The sequence below is a fragment of the Eumetopias jubatus genome, unplaced genomic scaffold, assembly GCF_037043125.1.
Source record: "Eumetopias jubatus isolate StellerSeaLion01/CBP00866 unplaced genomic scaffold, mEumJub1_p1.0 scaffold_16, whole genome shotgun sequence".
In the NCBI taxonomy this organism is placed as follows: Eukaryota; Metazoa; Chordata; class Mammalia; order Carnivora; family Otariidae; genus Eumetopias; species Eumetopias jubatus.
This window is the reverse complement of record NW_028274822.1, coordinates 80686900-80700120: the sequence shown is the minus strand read 5'-3', so window position 1 is coordinate 80700120 and position 13221 is coordinate 80686900. Positions and strand designations below refer to the sequence as shown.

Genomic DNA, 13221 nt, shown 5'->3' with positions numbered 1-13221 from the left:
CTCTGCCCTCGTGGCGGGTTCAGTACACAATGTCCTTTGATCCTCATGACCTTATGGCATTATTGCAGAGGCTCAGAGAGGCTCAGCGGCGTGGCCAGCACCTCACTTCCAGGTACATTAACAGCCCATCGTGCCCGGAGGCATCCCGGCCTTAGGGGGTGGAGCTAGGACTTGAACCCAGACCTGGGTGACCCCGAAGTCTACCGCTGGCCCGCCCTTCCCCCAGAAAGCCCTGTTCCCTGGTGAGCTGCAGGAAACCTCCTCAGCTCTTTGTTCCGGTCTCTTAACTCGCAAAGCCAGTCAGCGAGTTCTTTATTTCCACAAATGGTGCTATTAAACAAATGGCTCTGGGAACTAGAGGCTGGCCCCCGAGCAGCCACGCATCCCTCAGGCCCGCTGCGCTCTGGCTTCCAGAGGAACACATCAGAGGTTCCGGGAGCCGAGGCCCCGTGGACACTTGCCCGTGTGCCATTTTGTTTCAAGATGGCAGAAAAGCAGCTCACGGCCGGCGCTCGAGCTCCTTGGGTGCAGTGTCTCCTCGAGCGCCCCAGGCGGCTGGGCCAGTGACCTCCGAGAACAGTCCCGGGCACAGGCTGAGGTGGCCGACCTCCCCAGGCCCAAAAGCCGAGCAGCCAGGGTTGACGCGGGGGCCTCTTTCTGTTGGGTCAGTACGCAGCTGTGGAGGACGCGTAAGACGGAGCTCAATTTACGGGGTTCGCTTGCTTCTCGGAACCGCAGCAGCGGGGCTCCGAGCGCGGCTGTCCGGCTCTCCCGGGAGCCTCTTGCAGGCCCCAGCACGCCCAGAGCGGGCCTCTCCGGGCCGCGGGTTCCTTTCCGGGCCCTTCCCTTCCTGCTTCACGGGCAGCACCCGCAGCGCCTCTCTCTGCAGCGTGGGGCTAGTCAGCAGCGGCCTCCCAGACCCCGGGGGTGAAATCACCCCCTTGAGAAACGGACTGAGCTGCAGAACGCAGAGCCCCTGGTCTGCTGAAGGCAAAACTTGTAGACCCCCCCCCCCCCAGCCCGCCTCTGCTTTCACTGCTCAGACCTGTGGCAACGTTGTAAGGTACCGGCTGCGCGGGGGGGGGGGGGGGGGGGGAGCGGGGGGGGCATCGGGGGGCGGGGTGTCCCAGCACAAAGCCGGGCTGCTTTGGCCCCGTCCTTTCCGGGATCTCTCTGTTTTCCGAGAGAGCCCGAGCTCAGGGCCACCTTCAGCCAGGCCTTGCGTCGGGGCTCCAAGTGGTTTTTGACAAGCGCTTGGCGAGACTTTCAAAAGGTGCCCACGGGTGGGGAAGTGAAAGGAGGACGGGACGGGAAGAAACTGCTGCTTTATTTCGAGCCTCGCTCGAACGGCTTCTTGGCGGTTACTGCTCCCGTTTTGCTGAGTCAGAAGCATCCCCCAGCTGCTCACCGGAAACACAGCTGTTAGGCGAAAATAACCACAGAGCCGAACATCGTGCACCTTCCAGAAAAGAGGGCAGAAAACCTCAAAACAAAAGAGAAGAATATGAAACAATAAAAGAGGCACCGCCGAGACCCCGCTGCAGCTCGCCCCCTCACCCAGGCCCGAGGCTCAGGGCCCGAGAAGAGTCGGGCTGCTTTTCCACTTCAGTGGGTTGAATAGTGCCCCCTCCCAAAAGAGAGGTGATCGCATCCTAACCCCTGGAGTGGGTGAATGTGATACACCTGGAAAAGGGGTCTTTGTAGATGCAATTAACTGAAGGATCTCAAGAGGAGATCATCCCGGATTACCTGGGTGGGCCCTAAATCCAATGACAGGTGTCCTTGTAAGAGCCAGGCAGAAGGACATTAGACAGAGGAGAACACACAGAGACATACAGAGGGCCAGGCCGGGTGAAGACGGAGGCAGAGAGGGGCGTTATATGCAGCTGCGGGTCGAGGAACACCAAGGATTTGTTATGGCAGCCATAGGAAATTAATTATTGAGAAATTAATGTTAGCATAAATTAATGTTAGCATTAACAGCATCTCGCTTTCGAGGTGTCTTACATGGACACTGAGCTTCCCTTTCCTCTGGGCTTCGTGATTATCAGGAAGTTACTTGAGGACTCCAGGGACCAGGCAGGATTGCTGGGATCCCTGGTCTGGATAAGACTCTGCGGCACACCAGGCGTGGGACCTCGTTCACCAGCCACCATTCACATTGCTCGTTGGAAAACAGGCTCTGGGGTTGAACGCCAGTTCTGCCACTTACTAGCTGTGTGGTGTGGGGTAAGGCTTTTAAGCTCTCTAGGCCTCAGTTTCTGCCTCTGTACAATGGGGAGATGACCTGAAAACCACCCTGCTATGAAACAGAGATGCTGAAAAGAATAATTATTGGGGCACCTGGGCTCAGTCAGTTGGGTGCCTGACTCTTGATTTTGGCTCAGGTCGTGATCTCACCACCCTGAGATCAAGCCCTGCATCAGGCTCTGAGCTCAGTGGGGAGTCCACTTGGGATTCTCTCTCTCCCTCCTTCTCCCTCTGCCCCTCCCGTTCATGCTCTCTCTCTCTCTCAAATAAATCTTTTTTTTTTAAAAGGATAATTGTTGTTAATGCATAACAAAGACTCTAGGGAAACTGGGGGCAACTGGCAGAGGCCAAAAACAAAGAAGGAAAGCAAGCCCAGAGCTGACGGTGTGGTGCCACCTCTCCAGGGGGGGGCCTGGGGACAGGAGACACCATTTGGGTCATGAAAGCCTGGGAGCCAGGACTGGGAAACCATCGTAAAGCTGGGTCTTCCATGAGGATGGGGCTTACGGGAGCTCCGCCCCCCTCCCCCCCAACGGGCTGTAAGGATCAAGTTAGTACATACAAATCCATACTTGGGTAAGGCTGTATTTGATAGCTCTTACTGTCCAGTGCTTTATAGAAGTGTCATAAACATCTGTTGGTTTTGGTAGCTCAGCATCTGCGACACCATCTTTTGAAAACAGCATCCCACTTTACCTTTAGGAAACCACCCTTATTCCATGGTCTTGTTCCAGAAGAGGACATACAACCCAGAACCAACCAATCAGAGTCACAGATTAGTTCACAGGTGGGCAGGGGAGTAAATAGTCGCTAAGACTACTGGGAAAGAAAACTGCTTTCCTTTGGCTCTGCTATGTAAGTGGGAAATGAGCCTGGAGCTACTGGAGGTTATCTCTGCCACTACCTTGGGTGAGCCTACCTGAGGATGATACCAGAGCCAAAGAAAGCTGAGATGAGAGACAGAGATTCTTGATGACATTGAGACCCTGGATCCAGGAGTGCCTGAACTCATCCAGACATCCAAACTTCCCAGTTCCATGAGACAATAAATATTCTTCACATGTAAGATAATTTGAGTTGGCATCTTATGAACAAAGGCATCCTGACTCCCATAGTATCTCATGTGATAATCTCAGCAACTCAAGGAGGTAGGCATTTTATTATGTCCATCTTATGAGAAGAAACTGAGGCTTGGAGACATTTAGTCACTTGCTCAAATCACACTGCTAGTAAGTGGCAGGGCTGTGACGGGATCCCCTTAGCCATGGAAAGGCAAGAGATGCTGTAGTTAGTGCACCAAGGCTTTTGTGTCATGCCTTGAGAAAGTCACAAAAATCTCAAAGCCTTCCTTGTGTGGCTCATCTACAAAATAGATGAGTTGGATACCTAGGAACAAATTTAACCAAAGAGGCAAAGGATCTGTACTCAGAAAACTATAAAATACTCATGAAAGAAAGTGAAGAAGACACAAAGAAATGGAAAAACGTTCCATGTTCATGGATTGGGAGAACCAACATTGTGAAGATGTCAGTGCTACCTGGAGCAATCTACACATTCAATGCAATCCCCATCGAAATAGCATCCACTTTTTTCAAAGAAATGGAACAAATAATCCTAAAATTTGTATGGAACCAGAAGAGACCCCGAATAGCCAGAGGAATATTGAAAAAGAAAAGCAAAGCTGGCGGCATCACAATTCCGGACTTCCAGCTCTATTACAAAGCTGTCATCATCAAGACAGTATGGTACTGGCACAAAAACAGACACATAGATCAATGGAACAGAATCGAGAGCCCAGAAATGGACCCTCAACTCTATGGTCAACTCATCTTTGACAAAGCAGGAAAGAATGTCCAATGGCAAAAAGACAGTCTCTTCAATAAATGGTATTGGGAAAATTGGACAGCCACATGCAGAAGAATGAAACTGGACCATTTCCTTATACCACACACAAAAATAGACTCCAAATGGTTGAAAGACCTAAACGTGAGACAGGAGTCCATCAAAATCCTAAAGGAGAACACAGGTAGCAACCTCTTCGACCTCAGCCACAGCAACGTCTTCCTAGAAACATCGCCAAAGGCAAGGGAAGCAAGGGCAAAAATGAACTCTTGGGATTTCATCAAGATAAAAAGCTTTTGCCCAGCAAAAGAAACAGTCCACAAAACCAAAAGACAACCGACAGAATGGGAGAAGATATTTGCAAATGACATATCAGATAAAGGGCTAGTATCCAAAATCTATAAAGAACTTATCAAACTCAACACCCAAAGAACAAATAATCCAATCAAGAAATGGGCAGAAGACATGAACAGACATTTTTCCAAAGAAGACATCCAAATGGCCAACAGACACATGAAAAAGTGCTCCACATCGCTCGGCATCAGGGAAATCCAAATCAAAACCTCGATGAGATACCACCTCACACCAGCCAGAATGGCTAAAATTAACAAGTCAGGAAACGACAGATGTTGGCGGGGATGTGGAGAAAGGGGAACCCTCCTACACTGTTGGTGGGAATGCAAGCTGGTGCAACCCCTCTGGAAAACAGTATGGAGGTTCCTCAAACAGTTGAAAATAGAGCTACCATACGATCCAGCAATTGCACTACTGGGTATTTACCCCAAAGATACAAATGTAGGGATCCAAAGGGGTACGTTCACCCCGATGTTTATAGCAGCAATGTCCACAATAGCCAAACTGTGGAAAGAGCCAAGATGTCTATCGACAGATGAATGGATAAAGAAGAGGTGGTATATATACACAATGGAATATTATGCAGCCATCAAAAGGAATGAGATCTTGCCATTTGCAATGACGTGGATGGAACTGGAGGGTGTTATGCTGAGTGAAATAAGTCAATCAGAGAAAGACATGTATCATATGACCTCACTGATATGAGGAATTCTTAATCTCAGAAAACAAACTGAGGGTTGCTGGAGTGCTGGGGGGTGGGAGGGATGGGGTGGCTGGGTGATAGTCATTGGGGAGGGTATGTGCTATGGTGAGCGCTTTGAATTGTGCAAGACTGTTGAATCACAGATCTGTAGTTCTGAAACAAATAATGCAATATATGTTAAGAAAAAAAAAGAAGAAGATCGCAGGAGGGGAAGAATGAAGTGGAGTAAGTCGGAGGGGGAGACGAACCATGAGAGACGATGGACTGCGAAAAACAAACTGAGGGTTCTAGAGGGGAGGGGGTGGGGGGATGGGTTAGCCTGGTGATGGGTATTAAGGAGGGCACATTCTGCGTGGAGCACTGGGTGTTATGCACAAACAATGAATCATGGAACACTACCTCAAAAACTAATGATGTAATGTATGGTGATTAACATAACAATAAAAAATGAAAAAAAATAGACAAGTTGGTATATTTTTAATGTTTTTAATAGATATTTAAATAAATATATAAATAAATAAATATTAAATATATATTTATATACATAAAGATTACTATGACAATTAACCACAGGTTTTCTGTCCATAACTAATAGACATTAGTGTTTTGCATACTTGCTACAGAGGCAAGATAATTTCTGAAAATCCATATAATTCTTTGGATCTTGATTCTAGATTCTGAAAGGCAGGCTGAGTCTGGATAACTTAAAATTAAAAACAAAAATACAAATTCTCTTATGTTTACTCACATATTTAAATTTCCTGGTATTCGTCATTCCTTGTGTTGATCTGAGTTTCTACCTGGTATCATTTTTCTTCAGCCTGAAAAAGAACTTATAATATTTCTTATGGTGCAAGTCTGCTGGTGACAAATTCTACCTCCTTTTGTTTGTCTGAAAAAACATTTTTATTTCACCTTCATTTTCTAAGGATAATTTTCAGTGAATATAGACTCTTTGTTGACAGGTTTTTGTCATTTAATTCAACATATTAAGGACGTCATTCCATTGTCTTTATTTTATGGCTTGCATTGTTTTTAAGGGGGGGAAATCAGTGATATTTCTTATTTTTGTTTATTGAATGTAATAGTTCTTTTCATCTTGGCTGTTTTCAGGATTTTCTTTTCATTGCTAGTTTTAATTGCTTTGATGTTATTTTCTTTGTGTTTATCCTGCCTACAATTTGTTGTGTAGCTTTATAGTTTTTATCAGTTTTTGGAACATCTTCTGCCATTATCATTTCAAGTATTTTGTTCTGCCCTCCTTTCCTGCTGGAGCTCTGACTACATGTAGGGCTGACCATCTAATATTGTTGCAGAGGTTGCCGGATTGGGTCCTTTTTTTCCCCCTTAGTCTTTTTTCTCCTTGTGCTGCATAAGCTTGTGTTATTATGTCATCATGTGCACTATTTTTTTTCTTCTGCAATCTTTAATATGCTGTTAAACCTATCCAGTGAAGTTTCGTTTTAGAGATTGTATTTTTCCTCCTTCTGGAAGTTTCATTTAGTTCTTTAAAAAAAAACTTCTACTTCTTATGTTCATGCTTTCCTTTAAATCTTTGAACATATTTGTAATAGCTGTTTCAAAGTCCGTGTCTGTTAATTACATCATCTTTGTCATTTTGGGTCAGTTTATACTGACTGGTATTTCTCCTGGTAATGGGTCACATTTTCTTGCTTCTTTAGGTGTGTGGTAATTTTATGTTGGATTCTAGACATTATTGATATTATGCAGTTGAATGTTGAGATTTTTGTCATTTTCTTTTGGAATTCATTTGGCAGGCAGTTAAGTTACTTACTGGTCAGTTTTATTTTTCTGAAGCTTCTTAAAAAGCTTTGCTGAAGTGGACCTAGTGGAGGCTTTCTTCTTCTCTCTTTTTTTTTTAAAGATTTATTTATTTTATTTTAGAGAGTGGGGAGGGGCAGAAGCAGAGAGAGAGAGAGAATCCCAAGCAGACTCCCTGCTGAGCACAGAGCCCAGTGCAGGGCTCAATCCCAGGACCCTGAGATCATGACTTTAGCCAAAATCAAGAGTCAGACGTTCAACTGACTGAGCCACCCAGGTGCCCCATGGAGCCTTTCTTCTAAGGCAAGTTTAGCCCTACTACTATGGTGTGACCTCACTGTAGCCTCTAAAGAATGCCTTCAATGTTCCATAGCTTACTTCCATTCTGGTTTGCTAAAACTTGAATGTCCCCCAGTCCTGTGAGAACTCTGGGAATTATTCAGTTTATTCCTCCAGTAGGGTTGTTCTTTGCCATCCTTCTAGCATTCCATTCAATGCCTGGGCAACTTCGTATTCAACCCAAGGGGCTCCCGATACAGATTTCTGGTCCTGTTAATCTGTGCAGCACCTTCTTCTCTAGGACTTGGCCTCACAAATTACAGCCTCTTCAACCTCCGCATATGATAATCTGTATGTCCTCAACTCAGAGAAACTTCCATGCTCTACTTGGGATTCCCCTCCCTGTGCTGCAATCTAAAACGTACTTCTAGGGGCACCTGGGTGGCTCAGTCGTTAAGCAACTGCCTTCGGCTCAGGTCATGATCCCAGGGTCCTGGGATTGAGCCCCACATCGGGCTCCCTGCTCAGCAGGAAGCCTGCTTCTCCCTCTCCCACTCCCCCTGCTTGTGTTCCTTCTCTCGCTTTGTATCTCTCTGTCAAATAAATAAATAAAAACTTTAAATAAATAAATAAATAGATAGATAGATAAATAAATAAATAAATAAATAAAACCTACTTCTAGGCAGAAAGCCAAGGTGATCACAGGGCTCACTTCATTCATCTCACTTTTTTCAGGGCTCACACTTCTGCACTGCCTGTTGCTCAATGTCTGAAAACTGTTGTTTCATGTATTTTCTTTAGCTTTCTAGTTGTGTACAGATGGAAAACAAGTCTGGTACTAGTTATTTCATTATGGCTGGAGGCAGAAGCTGACTCTAACTAACTTAAGCAAAAAAAAGGGGGGGGAAGAAGGGGGGAGGAAGGGAGGGAGGAAAGGAGGGAGGGAGGGAAGGAAGGAAGGAAGGAAAGGAAGGAAGGAAGGAAGGAAGGAAGGAAATGCTTTGGAAGGGCTTGGGGGATTCACAGAATAGAAGTAATAGCCAAATAGTTCTCAGAAGGGACAGAGCCCAGAGAAGTTCTGGAGACCCAGGGGAGCTAACAGACAGTCTCTTTAGGGCAGACACTGGATGAATGAGCTCCAACCCTGTGGAGATCTTCAATATTCAAATTTCTGGGAGAATATGCCTGGCATAGCCACCATCATGAGCTTCCCTCTTGGCCAGAGGAGGTCAAGACACTATGTTTAATGATACTAACAAAATGATATCCAATGAGGGAGCATAGATCACCAGAACAAAACTGGGTTGTTCTTTCCAGAAGTAAGGAGAATGGCCGCTAGGCAGGCAAAAACAACAGGCACATTACACAACGTTTAGTAAAGAGCAAAATCTTTTAAGTAGGACTGGCTTTTAAACTCAGAGCCTTGTGGGTTGTTTTTTTTTCTTTTTTGCTATTTAACCATTAAACTGCAGAGCTGTCTTCTTTCCCCGACATCCCTGCCTTCCCCTGCAACACAGAAACACTTTCCACATGCCAATTCCACTTTATGGACAACGAATAGACAATACAAAGACAATACGAAGTTTGCATCAGGCCAGGAACACTGGCTTAGGAATCACTGGGAAGAGATTCTCTGAGTCTGCCAGTATTCAAGGAAGACTTCCAGTGAATAAACTCACTTGAGGGTGAAAGGCAAGTGTCAACCTGTGTCCTGGGAATAGAGCAAGAAACGAAACGTGTCCATTCCCCTTCTGTACTTACAACCACCCGCAGCTGGGAGCTGCCTGAGAGACAATGCCTGGAGTTTTAAGAGTGAGTACGAGGTAGCTGCAGGCTAGTTTATCAACAGTTTAATCCAACGGAACACACAGACAAATGCACCAACAGGTAAGGGAACCAGATGTTCTCTGCTTAGATTGTTCTGAGGAAATTCTGCTATCCCCACTCTGCCTGGAGGCTAATCAGATACCGTGTGTGTGCATGCGTGCAACTTCTACAAAACTCATCACCCGAGGTCCTTAAAGTTTCCACCAACATTACTTTCCTGTATAATCATACCCATTTCAGAGATAGGATATCTGAGGTACAATACATGAAACCGTGAGTCAGTGATAAAACCGAGAATCACGTTCGTGGCTACACGGTAAAACCCTCCTGGTGTGCCGTGAGGATGACGTGAAGAGAGAGAGGGAGGGGGGAAGAGAAAAAGGAAAACAAGTCTTCAAAGACGCCCAGGTTTTTGGAGACTCGGGTGCTGAAGATGCCATTTGTACATAATCAAGACTTAAACTGAAATCACAGTGAAGTGAAAGCACCTCCCATCACGTGGCTAGACTCTCCAGCTTTGTGTTTCAGCCACGGCCCTTTTCTGGTTCAACTTAGAAAGAAGTCTTTTCATTCCTTATGGAGCTTTTTTGTTCCCAAGAAAGAAATCACGAGGGGCGCCTGGGCGGCTCAGTCGGTTAAGCGTCTGCCTTCGGCTCAGGTCATGATCCCGGGGTCCTGGGATCGAGCCCCGAGTTGGGCTCCCTCTCTCTCTGCCCGCTGCTCCCCCTACCTGGGCTCTCTTTCTGACAAGTTTAACAAAGCTTTAAAAACAAACAAACAAAAAAGAATCGTGGTACTTTCATGTTCATCGAGAAAAAGCTGAGACAAATTTGTAAAATTACTTCCTAGAGGGGTCTTAGGGACCCGTGCCTTGTTGACAGATCTTACTGTAAGGGCTGCAGGGGGAGAAGGAGATAAAACTCAAAATGCTTGGAAGAAGAAGGGTGGACTTTGGGGCCCGTCTTCCAGGCCAGTGGGAGAGACGGGATGAAGACAGCCGTCTGCGGCAGTGGCTAGAGCCTGTGAGGTCTGTAAAGGGACCAACGATCGTGTTCACAATGCCTGAGCCATAGTGGGTGTTCAACAAATTATCTGCTGAAGGAAAAAATGATGAAGTGAGTGGATGTGAACCCCTGGTCTCCTCTACCCTACCGACTCTAGTACCTCCGTGAGCATTTTGAGCATTTTCCCGCCCTTTGCTGTCCTGGCAATGGTCTACTCACCCTTTCAAAGCGATGGATCTTAAGGTTTTGTGGGCCGTGAACTCTTCTGAGAATCTGATGAGAGCAACTGACCCTCTTCTCAGAAAAGGTACAGGCTCATGTGCACAAGCTTGCACATCTTTTCAAATGGAGAGCAAATGCCTGGGACCTCATGCATAGCTTCAGCCTGATGATCTCTTTCTTGCCCTTCTCTCTCCCTCTCCCCCATGAGGTCATTGGCTCCCTCACTGGGTTCCCACAGCACCTTTTCATTTTAGTTCAAAACCGCCATAGATCGTTTGGTCACACGTCTCTCATTCGGGCAAGTCTTGGAGGAGCCCGCCCCGCTCTACTCAGTTTGCTGGGAATCATCAGAAAACTCGCTCGCTCACCTGGCTGGAGGTGGACCCTGGAAAGACCTGGGCAGCTGGGAGCTGACCCCCAAAGCTGGGGGTCCTTGGGCAGCTCTGCCTGTCTCAGTTGGTCACTCTCCTCAGTCTCCCAGGCACGCGCTTTGAACATAGTCCGTTACTACTTAACACACAACATTGTGGTGCTTACGCATGCCCACCTGGGTGTGGTAATTACATCTGTTTCACGGCAACACTGAGTCCTCCAGGGACAAGGACCACAGCTTGTTTCATCTCTATTTCCCCAGGGCCCTAGTAGGAGCTTGCACATAGTAGGCGTTTAATATATGCAAGTTAGAATAAAACTCAACACCCTTAAAAACAAATAATCTAATTAAAAAATGGGCAGAAGACATGAACTGACATTTCTCCAAAGAAGACATCCAGATGGCCAACAGACACATGAAAAGATGCTCAACATCACTCGGCAGCAGGGAAATGCAAATCAAAGCTGTAATGAGATCCCACCTCACACCTGTCAGAATGGCTAAAACCAACAACTTTAGAAACACCAGGTGTTGGTGAGGATGTGGAGAAAGGAGAACCCTGGTGCACTGTTGGTGGGAATGCAAACTGGTGCAGCTACCCTGGAAAACAGTACGGAGGTTCCTCAAAAAGTTAAAACTAGAACTACCCTATGATCCAGCACTCACACTACTGGGTATTTACCCAAAGAATACAAAAATACTAATTCAAAGGGATACATGCATCCCTATGTTTATAACAGCATTCTCTACAATAGCCAAATTATGGAAGCAGCCCAAGTGTCCACTGACTGATGAATGGATAAAGATCTGGTACATACACACAATGGAATATTACTTAGCCATAAAAAAGAGTGAAATCTTGCCATTTGCACTGATGCGGATGATCTAGAGAGTATAATGCTAAGCAAAACAAGTCAGTCAGAGAAAGACAAATACCATATGATTTCACTCATATGTGGAATTTAAGAAACAAAACAAACCAGCAAAGAGGAAAAAAAGAGAGAGAGAGAGAGAGAGACAAACCAAACTCTGAACTATAGAGAACATCTTCCCGGGGGGGGGGGGTTGAGCGGGGGGATGAGTTAAATAGGTGATGGGATTAAGGAGGGCACTTGCTGTGATGAGCCCCAGGTGATTAAAATAAAAACTTAAAAAAATATATATGTATATGCTTAGATATGTTAGAATGTTAAAAATGTTGGAATATATACATAGGTATGTACTTCTTTTATTATTACACCCCACTTCTATTTCAAAAATAGGATTGAAAGTTTATTTACATATATCAATATAACAAAATAAAAACCTTAAAACAAGGAAATGGGGACTAAGTGAAAATAAAAAGGTAGAAGGATATGTCAAACTAAAGGATAAGATCGGTACTCAAAATATATAGCGTGGATTTCGACACCATTATTTGCCATGGCCCAGAAATCTGCCTTGAGCATCCTGGTGGTAAGAGCAAAGAGGGAACTATAAACAGTTACTAAATTCATGGTGTTAGATGTAAACAAACCGATTGCTTAGGAAAACCCAGCTTTTACTAGTAATAGGCTACATAAAATTACAACCTCCTTGCAGTAAAAATTAGAGCAAGTTTATGCAATAAATTCCATATAAATGTCCCTCAATGCAGGTTAAGGGAAGTTCAACACAAGCAAATCTGTAAGTGGCCAAAGAAAAGGGTGCAATTCTCTGAGAGTCTGGTTTTACCAATGGCAAAATGTAAGACTATCTGGTCCAGCCTTTGTCTAAAGGGTAGACAATGGAATACCATTCCTGGAGAGGTTCTGCCCACAAGGGGTTCTGTGGTCAAGAAAAGGTAGGAAACTCACCCATGCCTTCCTCTTGGAACTTCACAGTGAACACTGGCTTTATAAAGGCTCTGAGAAGTCCTGCAGTAAAGAAACCCAGCATTTCTCAAGCTTCTTTGACCACTGTTGTGCAAGAACCTAGGCACAGTCTTCAAATGGGACCTAGTAGGTTCACGGCTCCTACTACATAGTTTTTCTTCTCTTAAGAGCATACGGGATTACCAGATTGTTATTCTTAAACAAGTTATGCCAATAACTCTTTCCTTTGTCTTTTCTTGAAAGGGTCTAGGAAGGAAAAAGGGTAGTATCTGCAAATTTCCTGCTTAAAGCACCTTTGTTTAAAGTCCTTTTGACTTGTTCTTTGTTATAGGTATGACTCAAAAAAAAAAAAAAAGATTAGGGAGAAATTTGTCCTTCCAAATTCCAAGTCAGGCAGAAGACAGGGGTGCCTGAATGTCACCAAGAGCCCACAACTTCTGCCCCTGGGAAAATGAAAAAAGGTCAGCACCCACCTGTCCCTTGCTGGTCCCCTGGGTTCTCCATAACCCTGATGGCTGAGTGAGCAGTACTCACTCAGACCAGTCAGAAAACTAGAGTTGCACCTTCAGCAGATGGCCGGGAGCAGCAAGGGCAATAACTGTCTATTTGTTTTGGCGTTGCGTATGAAGAGAAATAAAGGGTGTGTGTCACCCTTTGTCCAGTTCCTGTCTCTTGGTACGCTAGCATTTCCATCTCAAAAGAATCAAAGTGTGATCTAGTTCAGAAAGGGAA

At 45.5% G+C, this 13221-nt stretch overlaps 1 protein-coding gene across 1 annotated transcript in view; it reads right to left on the bottom strand.

Annotated features, from left to right (window-relative positions):
* Positions 1 to 1437: 1437 nt before the first annotated feature.
* Positions 1438 to 13221, bottom strand: part of SPRING1 (SREBF pathway regulator in golgi 1) — a 129427-nt gene continuing 117643 nt past the window's right edge. The window contains exon 7 of the transcript XR_015766932.1: positions 1438 to 1483. The gene's annotated coding sequence lies outside the window, so the exon portion shown is untranslated. The remainder of the gene's footprint in view (positions 1484 to 13221) is intronic.